Genomic DNA, 18,014 nt, shown 5'->3' on the forward strand with positions numbered 1-18,014 from the left:
GGCGGAGGGGGAGGGGGAGGTGGGAGGCAGAATGGGAGGTGGAGGGTGGGAGTGTGAGGGCAGAGGGTGGGAAGGAGAGGCGGAGGGGGGGAGTGGGGGGGTGGGAGGCGGAGGGTGGGAGGCGGAGGGTGGGAGTGGGGGGGTGGGAGGCGGAGGGTGGGAGAGGGGAGTAGGAGGCGGAGGGCTGCCGGGAAGTGGGGATTCAGGTAGCCCTCATTTGGTCCCAGGTGTCTGTCAAGAATGGCAGTGGCCTTGGGAGAAGCCAATCCACTTCACCCTGTTGAATGTAGGAGGTGCCTGGCTTGGGAGGGAATAACTGGCGAAGTGGCAAGCCTTCAAGAAAAGGCCACCAGAATTTCAACATCTCTTTAAGAGGAACTATCATTCTGGGATAAAAATGAAGGTCGTGCCTTAAGGCCTTGATATTTGTAATCCCCTGAAAGCGGGCGCGGGGATTGCGATGCGATAGAAACCCACGCCTGTTCGGAGGACTGCAGGCAGCACGTAGAATTCACGCTGCCAGCGCATTAACATGATGGCGGAGTTCAGCTGAGTGCTGCTGTGTGGCTGATGCTCAGCAGGGGGCCCAAGTTCGTACGAGGCTACAATTAAAGCTAGCCTGCACTACTTAAAGGCAGTCTGCAGCTCTTAAAGTGAGATGCCTTCTATCTGCAACAGGTGATTGAAGTTGCAGGCAGGACATTGGAGAAGACATTTCCAAGGATGACACAACAGGGCAGAGAGCATGCATCTCAGTTCTCGAATGCAGCACTGGAGGTCTTGGTCTAGGAGGTCGACTCCAGGAGAGAGGTCCTCTTTCTACAGGGGACCAGGAGACCCTCCAGGCAGCAGACCAGTCTGCACTGGGAGCAGATAGTCGATGTGGTCAATTCCAGCAGTATAGCCACGAGGACCTGGACTCACTGCAAGAAAACATTTAATGACCTCACACGAGTAGTCAAGGTCAGTGAATTCATCTTTCAACCGCTATATCCCACCATCTGCATCACTGGCCTAACACACTGCTCAATGCACCACACCCCCATCACTCACCTACCAACAATCTCTACCAAACACGACTCATACCTCAAATTCATAGCTTCACCTCACACACTTACCATTGCTGCAAGCCTCACACCCACATCTCACAGCTTGAACACACTGTCAGCGATTCAACCATGACAGGCACATTACCCAAACACATTGCAACACACACACTGACAAACTTCCCTTTCTCTTGCAGGAAAAGGTGGCGTATAACTGACACCAGCACTGTCACGGCACCGTCTATTGGATGGGACGTTAAACCGAGGCACCATCTGCTCTCTCAGGCGGATTTAAAAGATCCCAGGGCACCATTTCGAAGAAGAGCAGGGGAGTTATCCCCAGTGCCCTGGCCAATATTTGCCCCTCAATCAACGTAACAAAAAAACAGATTATCTGGTCATTATCACATTGCTGTTTGTGGGACTTTGCGGAGCACAAATTAGCTGCTTGTTTCCCACAGTACAACAGTGACTACACTCCAAAAATATTCATTGGTTTTAAAGCAGTTTGAGATGTCCAGTGGTCATGCAAGGCGCTATATAAATGCAAGTCTTGCTTCTTAAATAGCGGGGGACAGGCTCACCTGCATGACCTCACTCCCTTGGAGGAGACGGTGATGGCCATTCTTGGCAGGGGCAGGGGCAGGGCTGAGCCCTTGGCCAGTGGCAGGGCTGATAGAATACAAGATGCCGGTATCCTCATGTGTTATCCTCCTTCTCAAATCCCACTTCCGATCCCGCAATCTCTTCTGATTAACAATCTGCGCATGGTGTAAGCAGGCACCTCTTGCTTTCCCCTCTCTCCTCTCCACAACCCTACCCTTGTGCCATCCTCATTTCAGACACTCAAGTAATCCAGCCTGCCGAACCAGTGGTTGAGCAAGAGGAAGAGCAGAGTGAAGAAGTAGAAGAAACACTCGATCTCACATTCGCAGCCACCAGCTCAGGCACTGACACTCCACGTACTTTAGAGGAAAGATTACAGGATCTGCACGCAGTGAGACACAGGGCATGAGTGGGCTGCAGCCAGGGCAGGGGGAAAGGGTAGCTCAGGTGCCAGCTCACCGGAGGGCGAGGTCGCTCACGAGTTCTGCTGCACAGGACTCAGACGAGGACATCGTTGGGGCGGCCCACAGAAGAAGGCTGATGGGTTTGCACAATGAAATGCTTGGTACTTTGACAGAAAGCCTGGCTGCAATGTCAAGGAACATGGAGGAGTCCAGCACCAACCTTGCACAGGATTTTGGGCACAGCTTGGCACCCATCCTTTCCAGCATGGAAGGACGGGCAGATCCATTAATGCACCTGTGGACCCAGACATCCTGCCGCGTCTGATGGTTACAGGCTCAGCTTCCACTGTAGCACAAGCAGAAGCCACCTGCAGTGGAAGCACAGACTGAAGTCCTGCAAGCACAGATTGCTGCCACCATGGCTGAATTTACCAATGTTGAAAAGGGCTTGCAGGGTGCCACAGCAACCAGCAGTCTGTACAATAGCAGCTTACTAGGAATGCTGAGGGGCCAACCTGGGAGAGTGGCAATGCATCCATGCTGTCCTCTCTCAGGATGACAGCATTCATCCTCCTACCCCTGCCACTCCACCAGTGCCCTTGCTGTTGCCTGTCAGCTGGCCAGCCCATCTCGCCTCTGCCGAGATGGCGCAGTCTGAAGCCGGGCCTTCTAGGCCCAGAGTTCCTCGAGGTCGTCCTGCAAGGCCATCTGCAGTGTCCCCCACTGAAAGTCAGCAGCCTTCCACCAGCCATGCTGCAGCCACTCGGGTAGCACTGCGTCAGAGCAGGAGGACTGGCAAAGGCACACGCAAGACAGGCACTAAAGGAATGCCCAACAACAACAACTTGCATTTATATAGCGCCTTTAACATAGTGAAACATCACAGGAGTATTATGCAATAACAATTTGCCACCTATACACATAAGTAGAAATTAGCGCAAATGACCAAAAGCTTGGTCAAAAAGCAATGTTTTAAGTAGCGTCTTGAAGGAGGAAAGAGAAGCAGAAAGGCAGAGAGATTTAGCGAGGGAGTTCCAGAGCTTGGGGCCCAGGCAACAGAAGGCACGGCCACCAATGGTTGAGCGATTACAATCAGGGATGCTCAGAAGGCCAGAATTAGAGGAGTGCAGACATCTCGGGGATGTTGTGGGGCTGGAGGAGATTAAAGAGATAGGGAAGGGGTGAGGCCATGGAGGGATTTGAAAACAAGGATGAGAATTTTGAAATCGAGACGTTGCTTAACCGGAAGCCAATGTAGGTCAGTGAGCACAGGGGTGATGGGTGAGCGGGACTTGGTGCTACAAGGGTGAATAGTTGATTTTTCGATCTAATATTGGATAGATTGATGGATAAAGTTTGATTGGAATGTTTCTTTTGTAGTGGCGTTTATTTCAGCATCGTGGCCAAGAGGACACGGTGATGGTCAGTAACAGAGGGCAGGTAAGATGTGGGACTAATGTTGAAAGGGGAATTGGGGTTGTGGTCACTGGGACCGCAGGCAGATGATTCCATCCCAGATATCTCAGCCAGAAATGGCTGTCTGAGTTGCATCTTTCCTTCTGCGTCTTCCTCTTTGCTCTGTGAGCGGATGCCGTAAATCTGAAATAAAAGCATAAAATACTGAAAATACTCAGCAGATCAGGCAGCATCTCGACCTGAGACATGAACTCTGTTTCTCCCTCTATGAATGTTGCCTGACCTGCTGAGTATTTCCAGCATTTTCTGCCTTTTCAGAAGCCGTCCTTTACCATCCGAGACCTTGCAAGGTTCCAGCAGCACTCACTGAACTCCATGCCCACTTAAAAAAACTTTTAGCCACTACTTCAATAAATATTTTACAAATCCAGTCCAGAAGGTTAAATGCAAACTTACCTGAAAGATGTGTGTGTCCCTTTAAGAGATGCTGACAGCTTCTCTGTCAGTCTGCTGCATGCTCACTTTTCAGAGCAAGCTTCGGACCCAACACTGAACTCAGCACTAAGGTCGAAGTTCACAGAAGTGACGGTAAGTTGCCGTTGCACGCTGACGACGTCACTCTCTGCCCATTTGCATCTCCAGGATCAACGCTGCTACCCTCAGCAATATGATCATCATAGGCTGTCCCTCGGAATCGAGGAAGACTTGCTTCCACTCTTAAAGTGAGTCCTTCGGTGGCTGAACAGTCCAATGTGAGAGCCACAGATTCTGTCACAGGTGGGACTGATAGTCGTTGAGGGAAAGGGTGGGTGGGACAGATTTGCCGCACGCTCTTTCCGCTGCCTGTGCTTGGTTTCTGCATGCTCTCAACGACGAGACTCGAGGTGCTCAGCGCCCTCCCGGATGCACTTCCTCCACTTAGGGCGGTCTTTGACCAGGGACTCCCAGGTGTCAGTGGAGATGTTGCACTTTATCAGGGAGGCTTTGAGGGTGTCCTTGTAACGTTTCCTCTGCCCACCTTTGGCTCGTTTGCCGTGAAGGAGTTCCGAGTAGAACGCTTGCTTTGGGAGTCTCGTGTCTGGCATGCGAACTATGTGACCAGCCCAGCGGAGCTGATCGAGTGTGGTCAGTGCTTCAATGCTGGGGATGTTAGCCAGGTCAAGGACGCGTCGGTGCGTCTGTCCTCCCAGGAAATTTGTAAGAGCTTGTGGAGGCATCATTGGTGGTATTTCTCCAGCGATTTGAGGAGCCTACTCTACACGGTCCATGTTTCTGAGCCATACAGGAGGGCGGGTATTACTACAACCCTGTAGATGTCAGCAATAAGGCCCTGACCAAAATGGCGGCCACCAAGCCCTGTGCCCGAGAGGGCGCTAGATAGGTGGCTGTCATTTTTCGCCAGGGTAGCGGTGCAAACGCGGTGGTGGCAAGGAGCCCAATTTCTGTGCCTGTATTTTCAAATACAAACTGGTTGAATTTTGGTTACTGATTGGCAATGAAGCCCAAGGTGAAATGCCTCTGGAAAATGATGAGAGGTTCCGTGTTACACAGGGCACCACATGTGACAGCGGACTATTCGTGAAGCAAGGACTGCAGTGGCTTCACGGCACAAGCTGTTCCGAGCTAATTAACCTTTGCACCAGCCACAAGATTCAACTCCATAAAAATGCCTTGTTCAATGCTACTTACTGCCCATTGCCGTGCGTGTGGCATGGCTGCACTCTTACTGTTTGTGCAGCTTTATATTTCAACCATGATTAAGTTTCACCTTAGTTTGTCCATCTTTGTTGAATTAACCCCTTCACCAGAACAAACCTGGCTTTAAGAGAATGCACTCGAAACACCATTAACTAGTGTATAGGGGTCAGTACCGTTAACATAATGCACCAGGTCATTCCAGTCACACCAGCGGAAATTCAGTCGGCTGGACAACGGATTTTGTTTCCAAAAGATGACGGATGTCGACGCGAAGGGACTGAGGCTGTCGGTGTTGCTGTTATTGTTCATGACTTTACAGCCCGATGTGAGTAAAGATCAACTGTCGTGGGCATCTGCCAACAAACAGGCGGCCCGATGAAGGATGGATGGGCCTAACCTTTTGACTTGCATTGCTGCTGATGTAGTCTCAACACTCATTTTGAGCAGATATTTTCTGTTTGTTTTCAGAGTCTTTAATATCATTGTCTTATGTTTCGGTGAATTGCAACAGTTTTCTGACAGCTCCCGACTTGCAGCACCGACCTACTTCACAACATAGAAAGATCTGCGTGTTCTGGAGGAAAAGTCACTGACAATTCTACTCATTAAATTAGGTCAAAGCTTTGGAATGTATCCAGATCAAAGGTTGACCCAATGGGTATTTAAAGTATTTTTGTTTTTAAAACAATACGTGGCATCTTAAAGAAAAGAAAGACGTGCATTTATCTCGCGCCCTTCAGGACCATCGGACGTCCCAGAACATTTTACAGCCAATAAAGTACTTTTTGAAATGTAGACACTGTTGTAATGCAGGAAACGCGGCAGCCAATTTGGGCACAGCAAGCTCCCACAAACAGCAATGTGATAATGACCAATCTGTTTTTGTTATTAAGGGATAAATATTGTCCAGGACACCGGGGATAACTCCCCTGCTCTTCTTCGAAATAGTGCCATGAGATCTTTTACATCCACCTGAGAGGGCAGACAGGTTTAATGTCTCATCCAAAAGACGACACCTCTGACAGTGCAGCACTCCCTCAGCATTGCACTGGGAGTGTCAGCTTAGATTTTTGTGCTCAAGTTCCTGGATTGGGACTGGAACCCACAACCTTCTGACTCAGAGGCAAATGTGCTACCCACTGAGCCACAGCTGACAATAGAGTGTGTATGTTGAGTACATACCTGTTAAGTGCAAATCTGCTAAGGTTATACTCATCTGTTATTGCATACCCGTTAAGTGCATATTATGATTAATTGTACATTTAATCCCACAGTTCCTCTGTGTGACATAAATAGAGGATATACGCTGGTAAAACCCAACACATAAATCTCACATGCGTTTAAGTCCTTACATATCGGTTACTTTACAGTTGCTGTCATAGTATAAAGCCAATATATGAACTTCTGTAGGGGCACGCACAGCAGATTTTACAGTTAGCATCATGCAGGTTACCTTTGAATTGTGCATCCTATTTTTCCCAGGGTTATTCCTCTACTTCTGTGTCACCTGGAGCAATGACATCACAGCCAATGTTTGCATACTTCCCAGAACTCTGACCTTTATTTCCAACAGCAGGCAACAGGTGATGAAGGATAGGCTCATCTCATCAGTTATTCTCGTACTTCATTTTCTTATTGGCTTTCAAAATACACTGGTGGTCTTTATAATATAATATGTGCAGAATTGATTTACTTTGGAGTTTAGCTAATTGACTCTAATTCCCCAAAACAACGATCATTCACTGTATTCAGTGAATGGGATAGTTATATTTTTATTTTTCGTGCATAAAAGCCTCAGCATGGTCCTCAAAGGGTTAACATTTGCAAGGAGATCCCACTGGTATTGATGGCAAGTTACTGCCAAATAACTGATGAATAATCGGCAACAATGACACAATGTATTGTGGTGTTCGAACTGCAGGCAACGACACAAAAAATGAATCATTCCAAAGCGAAAAATAAATCCCGGGAATACTGTACTCTTAACTGTTTCAAAATAACGGAAAATTCTTAGCCTCATAAAAGGATCTTTGAAATGATGAATTGACTCAAAATTGTTGCACTATGGCTTCTATACACAGCATGTTTGTGGATTAATTACAGACTTAATTTACATACACTCAAATGACAGGAAATGGGCCAGCGAGAGGAGTTGCATCTGCTCGGGATAGCACTTATATTGCTCAAGGAATGGCCTTTACATAAAAGAGCTGGTCGTGCAAAAAGATCTATGCAACCTGTGTGGCCAATCACAGGCATAATGTCTGTCCAGGATATTTACCACCAAGCAGAACAAAACATTAAACAGATGGCAGTTGCTTGAGATACAATGCTATCGATAATGACCCATTCAAATTACAAAGTAAAGTGCAAAATAAGATTTCAGAAGCTAGTTTTTCATGATGAGAAATTGTTTTTCATTATTTCACTTCCTTCAAAGATACCAAACCGTTTGCTTGAATACACAATGTGTTTCATTAAAACATGCTGACAATATTATAACCACACAGAAGTTCCAGTAAAGTACACTCAAATACTATATGTTGTTATATTGAGAGGACACAGTTACTGCTGATAGGAAGAAGAGAATAAGAGATCTCTGTTTAGCTGACATTTTTATTTTGTTATCAAAACTATTCCAAACTTTTGACTACTTTATATCTAGATTACGAGTGCTTGAATAGTTTCACCAACACTAATAGAAATATTGTGCATCTTCGGATAATAGTTGGGATTTGGAAAGGAAAAGAACATCAACTTATTCACAGTTTAAAAGATGCACATCGATACTTGGGCTAAATGGCAAATTTATCTTCTGCTACCTGTAAGCTATAGTAGAAATTTTGCTATAGAATTTGTGATTCCATTTTTTTTAAAAGAGATAACGAGAGACTTAACGTACCTGAGATTGGTGTTATCAAGGCACAGAACAGATCTAAACGGGTACGCAAGGTCAGTGGCTAGAGATGTGGTTATTCCACAGTCTTTGGGCAAGATTCGATCAAGCAAACATTTCCACAGTTCAGAACCAGTGAAGATGAGTTCCTTGATGCTCTCGACCCACCATCCGCAAGAAATAGTGGAGACCAGGGAGAGAGCGTGCTTCTTCCTCAAGAAACTGCCAACTTAAAAGATCCACACAGGCTCCTGATTGGAGTTCAAACTGTCTAAGTGTCTTGGAGAATGGAGACTGTTGCACTCCTGTTTAAAGCCGTGTTTCCTCTGCCGGTGCTGCTGCTGCTGCCCTGGGATACTGGTGGCTGCGTCGAAATCAGCTCCCCTGAGCTATATTTAACCAGTGTTCTCAGCAAGCCGAGCCTGTCAGCAGCTGAAAACTTTGTAGCAGTTCTCTTTGCTGCAGAACAGCTGAGCTGTTGGTGGGTTGTGAAGAGTTGCAAGCCAGATTGCGGCATACTAAGGGACGAAGGAGCGAAACGATCCGATCCTTCTCTGGCCTCCTGCCAAATATTTCATCTGCACACAGGCACTATTTTAGGTTGCACAGCTTTCCTCTCAATGTCAGCTCCTATTTGATCGGCAACAACCGACATTGTCCATAAACGCAAAACCTCCAGCTCTCTGCACGTGACATCAACAGTTAGTGAGAAAAGATTCCGAGTGACAAAAAGAATCTTACCAGCTTGGGTGGTTGACAGGAAGCAAAGGGAAATAGTTTCTGGGTGACGCAGAGCAGTGTGCAAGTGATTTATACTCCTTCAGGGATAAGGAGCTTGAGACAACGGGGTAGAAATTCACACCCGCCGGAAACTGCGCGCACCTACCATTATTCCTGAGTTATCACCGCCGCGGTGGATGAGGTGGCCTCTTGCGCGAAATTCAGCTCTTTGTATTTTTTTTCCGAGTGGGGCGAAAGTCGGTCATAATGGGAGTGGAAGTGGGGCTGTGAGCAGAAGATCGGTCATAAGGGAGGGCGGAAGTGGGGGGGGGGCGGGCAGAGTCTCCGCCACTGTAGCGCTGATGATGTCATCATGCTAGCGCATCACCGTGTCTCTTCCCTTCACTTAAAGGGAAGGGCCGCTGCAAGCTCTGCCATTATTTTAGTTCGGTCTACTGGGCCACCAGGGAGGGTTTCGGCCGGGCCAGTGGCCTGGCACCCAAGAGGGGATGTTAGGCTGCCTGTTGGCAGCCCGGCCGAATCCGGGGGTGCATGATTGTCAGGCCGACTTGGCAGTCGGTCGACAAAAAAAATAAGATAGCTCCCCTTTAATGGAGGCCGCGCCGCCATTTTGCAGACACTGCAAGTGCAAGAAAAACTGTCGGGGGCACTGCGCGGCGGCTGCAAGATTTCTTTACCTGAATTTTGCTTGCGGGGCAGGAGACTGGCGGTGCGCACTTTAATGACGAACTTAGAAGAGTTGGGCAGCAGTGGAGTGGGAGTAAGGATCGCTGGAAAAGCAACCGAGGAGAATTTTGCAAGTGGTGAAATGATGCAAAATTCACAAGAACCCCGCCACCCCCCACCTTAGTGTTTGGGCTCATTCGAAAGGAGATTTAATTTGGGACTATCTACCGGAAAGTTTGAAATCCTAAAGTGCTTATGGAAGAAACTACGAATTTAATCGAATTTTGGATTTAAAAAAAAGACAAATTCAAGGCTGTGGGCGGATCTAAAGAACTAACAGGAGACAACTTGATTATTAGAATTGTCTGGGTATTGGGACTAAGTTAACTTGTCTAGAGAAATGAGTAATCGCGAATTCTTCTCCATAAGAGACATTGACAGTCAAACAAATCACCCAGAGATAGCCAACCATCAACCTGAATCTGGAAAACCATTTCAGCATATACGTTACAAAGAGGCCCAATCCAGCCTGTATGCGAAAAACTAAGCACAAAAGGACACTGCAATTATCAAACTAATATTTCCATCAGGAAACAGTTTTCGAACATCAACCCACCCAAAACATATATTACAAAGAAGAGTCAAGCCTGCCAAATTTAAACGAAGAATTCTGAACTGATTTGGCGCCAAAATTAGAACCACTCAAACCGTATAACTGGCCCCTGTGTTCAACAGAGGGTATGCCACACTATGCCTAGTACCATACTACGCTTGTGTCATGAAGATAAGGAGAGAAACCAATGCGACAGTTGTAAACTAACTTCTCCAGCCTCGAAGTCCTGAAGTCCTGAAGGAAGGAAGAACATCACCATCGCGGCAGCAACCGACCACAACCAATGTGGTATCAGCAAAAATCCACCGCGATCGACCAAACTCGAAACAAAACTCCAACTGGAAGAAACCGAAGAATTGGAAAGTTTCCACTCTACAATCTAAGGCCTGACTACCAACAGCTGAAAACATTACCTAAAGAGACTTTGAACAGATTTCTAACAAAGAAAACTGGGTACTTACCCCATAGGTCCAAAACGCGCCTTACCGCATCAGCGGACTCAACCCAACTGAAGATTGCGCAGCTAGAAGTCTTCTCCGACGTTCAGGGTATGGCAAGCAGAACCTACAGATTTCAACCAATCCAGAAATCGTGAACGACCACTAACTGACCGGAAAGGATTGGTAAGCATAGTTCCTGCCTGCCCTGGAGTCTAACCTAGCTAGGAGTAGGTATTGGGAGCTGGGAGGTGTAATTTTACTGTAACCCCCTTTGAATGCGTAATGTATTGTTTTTTATTCGAGTAATTATAAGTTTGACATTGTATTTTCTTGTCATTAATAAAATCAAAGTTCTTTTGCACCAAACCAGTTGTCCTTTGCACTTTGTCACACCCCCCAAATAAATCCAGAGTCTAGAACAAAAGGGAGTGGGAGCGATTCGAACCGCTCAAGAAGGTCAGAAGTGAACCTGACCCCGTCATAGAGACCACCCTTTACAAAATGGCAACCGCGGCAGGACTCTAGTACAAGGGGTGTGATACAGAGAGTGCTGGTTTGGGACAAAGAACCAAGATGTGTATAAGAAGGTCAATGTCACTAAGGAATGGGTGCTTGGTCTATTGCATGCTGAGTGTCCAGCTGACGCTGCAGCCCAGTGGACAGCAAGCAAAGATCACAAAGAAGCAGTAGAGAAGGCAATTTGGTTGGTCTGTCTACAGTGACAGGTCCAACTCCTAGATAAAACCAGTGAGACACTACAGGCAGAGTTATGGGAATGCTCAGAGAACTATCAGGAAAGGATTATGTCAGAAGAAAGATTATCGGGAGAACTCCGTAAGCTAAAACAGGAAAGACCCAGATAATGGAAAGCTTTAAAAACAGTCAGGACTATTTTCAATGTCAGGTTACCGAGGCCAAAAGTAATGAAAAGTCACTGAGGGAGGAAAGCACTCGCCTCACCCTACAAGTAAAAGAGCTCCAGAAAAGATTAAAAGATGTGCAAGCAGTGTATAAAGTAGCTAGCACTAATGGGTTTGAATCAGGAGACCACGGTCCCTGCCAGCAACAAATTAAAAGTTTAAACCTTGCTCTATCCAAGGCAAAAGGCACAGTATGCCGAATAAGCCCGGGTACGCCCCAGGTGAACCTGGAGGAGAAGGAGGAAACTGCCCGGCCACTACCTGTGGCACCGGTGACTACACTGGTGCAGCGGCAGGAAGGGCAAATTAGTTGCGGGGCGGACAGGGATAGTGAACCACCACTACCTGTAGCACCAAGTTTCAGCTTGGCTTGGCCGCAGGGAGGAGAGGGAGGCGGGCCAGAACAGGAAGTGCCAGAACCAGGGCCAATGTGCCCGGTCCGGTAACAGAAGTTTGGCCCACCCACCATTGCCGGTCCGTTTATGGTCCCCCACACTCCCCAACAGCTTAGGGCTATGATAAGCCACCTGGGAAAGCTAACTCCAAAGGGAGACCCCTCGGTTCACTTTGTGGAAGTGGAACAGGCAGGGGATATTAATGGGTGCGACGATGCAGAAATGGCAAAGATGCTTCTCCTATCCCTAGACAGCAAACTGTACCAGTCCCTCTCTACTGAGAGCAAAAGGGGATGGAGAACACTTGCTGCCGTCCAGAAAGACATTTTAGAAGCTATGGGTTGCAATGACGGAAGTCCCTTCTCCAGAGTGGAGAAAACAGTGCAGCTCACAGGGGAAACTCCATAGGCTTTCGCAGACCGACTGTGGCCTGTGCACCAAAGCGCCTGTAGTGGGGGCATCGACACAGATCACTTAAGCCTGGACGCGTTAGCACCCACTGACTCCGAAGCCTAGTAGCTAACAGTTTACCCAGAATAAGAACCAAGGCTGAGGCCTGGTTCGACCCAAGAGATCCCCAAGCCACCGAACAGGGAGTGCTTAGGCAACTGACCCTAGCTTACAGAAACGGCAGAGAGACAGAAGAGCACCCACAAAAGGGAAGGGTTCATGAAATCCGACCTAGCCAAGACAAGAGGGAATGGTGCCACGAGAGGAGCAACCCCTCCAATACAAAACGTACCTGCTTCGGGTGCAGAAAGAGTGGGCACTGGAGAAAGGATTGTAGAAATCCTTGGAAGGATAGCGCAGGAAAGAGTTCTCCAGCCCCGTCCAAAAAGGCCGAGACAAACAAGCCAGTCCCTCCCCACTCATTCGATAACTTTCTAGCTGCACTCCGGACCATGTTAGATGGCCCTGGGAAGGTAGCCACCGTCACCGGTACCGAAATCCCATCTGCCCCCTCCCAACCAAAACTGTGACTAGGGCAGGCACAGCCTGTCCACCTGCGTGCCCTCGAGTATGATGCGTGGGGGAGACCGACCATACAGATGGAAGTGGAAAAAGTGAAAGGGACTTACCTACTGGACACCGGTGCCTCAAGCACCCTTGTCTATACAGCTAACCCCGCCACCTCACCTCTGTCTAATGGGGTCCCCTAAAGCTTGGTGGGTTTCACAGGCACTGAACAGACTGGCTCATTCTCCGTTCCGCCCCCCATTCATTTAGGTACACTCCACACGAAGTGGACTTGTGTCCTGATGAAATGGGAGCAGGGAGAGGGATCCTGGGGGCTGACTTCATCCTAGGCCACGGGATCCTAGTGGATTTAAAAAACCACTGTCTTTGGGGGTCAGTCTGTATGGGACAGGAGAGTGAGGTGATGGTTATCCTGGGAAAACAGGGAAAAGGGACGGTGTGCACCATGAAGCCAAAGGAGGGTTACGACCTTGAATCACTGGTCAGTAACACCCCTGTAGAATATCAAGAATATGTGAGGAAAAACCTTGCAGCTTTTGCCACTCACAAACACGACTGTGGGAGAATAAATGGGGTCGAGGTTAGCTTGGATGAGGACCTCATGACCCGACCACAGAAACAGTACAACTTCCCCAGGGAGGCGGAGGCAGACACGGAAACAGCCTTGGGTTCTCTGGTTAAATAGGGCGTATTGAGGCCAATAGCTACCCATGTGAACTCTCCATTGTGGCCGGTTAAGAAACCGGACAACGCCTGGAGAGCCACGGTGGACTATCGAGTACTCAACCGTAACATCCCCGCCTATGCACCCACTGTTGCTGCTGTCGCCGACCTCATTGGAAATATCCCAGCCTCACGGTGCTGGATAATTCCAACGGGTTCTGGTCCATACCTTTAAGAAGGGAAGATAAGTACAAGTTTGCTTTTACCTTTAAGGGACAGCAATACACTTGGAACTGTCTCCCTCAGGGCTTCCACAACAGCCCCAGTATTTTCCATCAGTGTACGGCCAACTGTTTAAAGATTTTCAGCAGATCCCAGCAATTAGTACAGTATGTGGATGACCTGCTCCTGTTCACCGATGAGGGGGAGGAGCATGGCCCACTGCTGGCTGAACTGCTGGAGCTGCTGAAAGAAGAAGGATTTAAAGTAAACCCCAAGAAGGCACAGATCAGCCTGAAGGAAGTAACATTCCTGGGACTGGCGGTGCGCGCTGAGGAAAGAGCCATTGACAAAGCGAGAAGGGAAGTGCATCTGTAAAGCATGCACTCCCATGTTCCGCCACCAGGGAGCTCAACCCGTGAAGTCCCAAGGGATCCCAGCATCCCTTGGAAGCACTGTATATAAGCCTGTTCCTCACTCTGGAGTGTCTTATTAAAGACTGAGATCACTGTTACTTTAACCTCCCTGTGTGCAGCCTCATCTGTGTTAGGAACACAATAACTGGCGACAAGAATACGAATCCAACGCAAAGATGCAGCAAACTGTGGGCATCCTGGAGAAGTTCTCAGAGGGTGAGGATTGGGAAGCCTATGTCGAATGGCTAGACCAGTACTTTGTAGCCAATGAGCTGGACGGAGAAGGAAGCGCTGCAAAAAGGAAAGCGGTCCTCCTCACAGTCTGTGGGGCACCGACCTACAGCCTCATGAAGAATCTTCTGGCTCCGGTGAAACCCACAGAGAAGTCGTATGAGGAGCTGTGTACACTGGTTCGGGAGCATCTTAACCCGAGGGAGAGTGTGCTGATGGCGAGGTATCGGTTCTACACGTGCCAGCGATCTGAAGGTCAGGAAGTGGCGAGCTACGTCGCCGAGCTAAGGCGACTTGCAGGACAATGTGAATTTGATGGCTACCTGGAGCAAATGCTTTGTACTAGGCATTGGCCACGAGACCATCCTACGAAAACTTTTGACTGTGGAGACACCAACCCTCAGTAAGGCCATTGCGATAGCACAGGCGTTTATGTCCACCAGTGATAACACCAAACAAATCTCTCAGCACACAAGTGCTAGCAATGTTCATAAATTAACTGGAACTGTGTTTGAGAGCAGAAATGTACAAGGCAGAACCCACGAGTCTGCAACTACCAGCAGGCCTCAGGTGACCCAGATGTCTCTGAGTCTGCAATAAAGGATGAATGCAAGGCAATTCACACCTTGTTGGCGTTGTGGAGGCTTCCATTCAGCCTATTCATGCCGCTTCAAAGGATATGTTTGCAAGAGCTGTGGAACAATGGGGCGCTTGCAAATGAGCTGCAAGCTCTGCAAAACCTGCTAACCACCACATGGCAGAGGAAGATCGGTCCATGGTGGATCAAAGCAATTTCGAGCCTCAGAGAGAGGAGGCAGAAGCTGAAGTACACGGGGTGCACTCATTTTTGACGAAATGTCCACCTATAATGCTAAACGTAAAATTGAATGGCTTACCTGTAGCCATGGAACTGGACACCGGCGCTAGCCAATCCATCATGAGTAAAAAGATGTTTGAGAGACTGTGGTGCAACAAGGCATTCAGACCAGCCCTGAGCCCTATCCACACGAAACCGAGAACGTACACCAAAGAGCTTATCACTGTCCTGGGCAGCGCCATGGTCAAGGTCACCTACGAGGGCACGGTGCACAAACTGCTACTCTGGACTGTCCCGGGCGATGGCCCCACACTGCTTGGAAGCAGCTGGCTAGGCAAAATCCGCTGGAACTGGGCTGACATCCAAGCACTATCACATGTCGATGAGACCTCATGTACCCAGGTTCATAACAAATTTCCTTCCCTTTTTGGGAACTTTTCCGGGGCGAAGGTGCGGATCCACTTGGTCCCAGAGGCATGACCCATTCACCATAAGGCATGAGCGGTACCTCACATGATGAGGGAAAGAGTGGAAATCAAGCTGGACAGGCTGCAACACGAGGGCATCATCTCCACAGTGGAATTCAGCGAGTGGGCCAGCCCGATTGTTCCAGTGCTCAAAAGTGATGGCACGGTCAGGATTTGCGGCAATTAGAAAGTAACTATTAATCGTTTCTCGCTACAGGACCAATACCCACTACCTAAGGCAGACAACCTATTTGCGACGCTGGCAGGAGGCAAGACATTCACCAAGATCGACCTGACTTCAGCTTACATGACACAGGAGCTGGAGGAGTCTTCGAAGGGCCTCACCTGCATCAACACGCACAAGGGACTGTTCATCTACAACAGATGCCCGTTTGGAATTCGGTCAGCTGCAGCGATCTTCCAGAGAAACATGGAGAGCCTAATAAAAAACTGTGTACTGCATGGGAGCTGGGCCAGCATCCCCGTTGAAATGCAAGAGCCAATCAAGCCATTCAGGCAGACTGCCTGTTGTGGGGTAACCGCGTACTGCTACCAAAAAAAGGCAGGGAGACATTCATCTCAGATCTCCACAGCACACACCCGGGTATAGTAATGATGAAAGCGATAGCCAGATCCCACGTGTGGTGGGCTGGTATCGGCTCTGACTTAAGAGTCCTGTGTACGGCAATGCAGCATGTGTGCTCAGTTGAGCAACGCGCCCAGAGAGGCACCACTAAGTTTGTGGTCCTGGCCCTCCAGACCATGGTCGACGGTCCATGTCGACTATGCGGGCCCGTTTCTCGGTAAAATGTTCCTGGTGGTGGAGGATGCTTTTTCAAAATGGATTGAATGTGAAATAATGTCGGGAAGCACCGCCACCGCCACCATTGAAAGCCTGAGGGCCATGTTTGCCACCCACGGCCTGCTTGACATACTGGTCAGTGACAACAGGCCATGTTTCACCAGTGCCGAATTTAAAGAATTCATGACCCGCAATGCGATCAAACATGTCACCTCGGCCCCGTTTAAACCAGCCTCCAATGGGCAGGCAGAGTGGGCAGTACAAACCAACAAACAGAGCCTTAAACGAGTCACAGAAGGCTCACTCCAAACCCGCCTGTCCTGAGTACTGCTCAGCTACCGCACAAGACCCCACTCGCTCACAGGGGTGCCCCCGGCTGAGCTATTCATGAAAAGGACACTTAAAACCAGACTCTCGCTGGTTCACCCCAACCTGCATGATCAGGTAGAGAGCAGGCGGCAGCAACAAAATGTAAACGATGGTCGCTCCACTGAGTCACGTGAAATTGATCTGAATGACCCTGTGTATGTACTAAACTATGGGCATGGTCCCAAGTGGATCGCGGGCACGGTGATATCTAAAGAAGGGAATAGGGTTTTTGTAGTCAAACTAGACAATGGACAAATTTGCAGAAAGCACCTGGACCAAACGAGGCTGCGGTTCACAGACTGCCCTGAACAACCCACAGCAGACATCACCTTTTTCAAGCCCACAACACACAACCAAAGGATCAACGACACCACGCCGGACCAGGAAATCGAACCCATCACGCACAACAGCCCAGCAAGGCCAGGCTCACCTAGAAGCCCTGCAGGGCCAACAACACGCCAGCTCAGCGAGGGCACATCCAACACACCAGAACAGACATTTGTACCGAGGCGGTCCACCAGGGAAAGAAAGGCTCCCAACCACCTCACCTTGTAAATAGTTTTCACTTTGACTTTGGCGGGAAGTGATGTTGTGTATCTGTAAAGCATGCACTCCCATGTTCTGCCACCAGGGAGCTCATCCCCTGAAGTTCCAAGGGATCCCAGCATCCCTTGGGAGCACTGTATATAAGCCGGCCCCGAAGGCCTGTTCCTCACTCTGGAGTGTCTTAATAAAGACTGAGGTCACTGTTACTTTAAACTCCCTGTGTGCAGTCTCATCTGTGTTAGGAACACAATAGGAAGCAGTGCAGAAGTTACCCCGCCCTCAACAGAGTAACAGGAGTAAGATCCTTTCTAAGACTAACCGGGTACTGCAGAGATTCCATTGAGGATTATGCAGCCACCGGAGCCCCTCTGCTCCGACTCCTACACAAGGGAGTGGAGTGGGAATGGGACAAAGGTTACAAGGCATCATTTATCCAACTCAAGAAAGACCTGCAGACCGCGCCAGCTCTAGGGGCCATAGATGGGGGTAAAGAGTTTTTCCTGGAGGTAGCAGCCAGTGGGGACAGCCTGAGCACAATGCTGCTCCAAAAGCGGCTCGGCCGGCTGAGACCAGTGGTCTACTCCTCCAGGATACTCACGGATGTGGAAAAGGGATACTCCAACTGTGAGCGGCACCTTCTAGCCACTCACTGGTCTGTGAAAAGA

At 48.8% G+C, this 18,014-nt stretch overlaps 1 protein-coding gene across 4 annotated transcripts in view; it reads right to left on the reverse strand.

Annotated features, from left to right (window-relative positions):
• LOC139273283 (filamin-A-interacting protein 1-like) overlaps positions 1-8,566 on the reverse strand; it is a 432,733-nt gene extending 424,167 nt beyond the window's left edge. For 3 of the 4 annotated variants that reach the window (XM_070889981.1, XM_070889984.1, XM_070889980.1), the window contains exon 1: positions 8,073-8,566. The gene's annotated coding sequence lies outside the window, so the exon portion shown is untranslated. The remainder of the gene's footprint in view (positions 1-8,072) is intronic. The other variant, XM_070889983.1, reaches the window with a different exon arrangement.
• Positions 8,567-18,014: the final 9,448 nt, after the last annotated feature.

Source organism: Pristiophorus japonicus, chromosome 9 (assembly GCF_044704955.1).
Source record: "Pristiophorus japonicus isolate sPriJap1 chromosome 9, sPriJap1.hap1, whole genome shotgun sequence".
Classification (NCBI taxonomy): Eukaryota; Metazoa; Chordata; class Chondrichthyes; family Pristiophoridae; genus Pristiophorus; species Pristiophorus japonicus.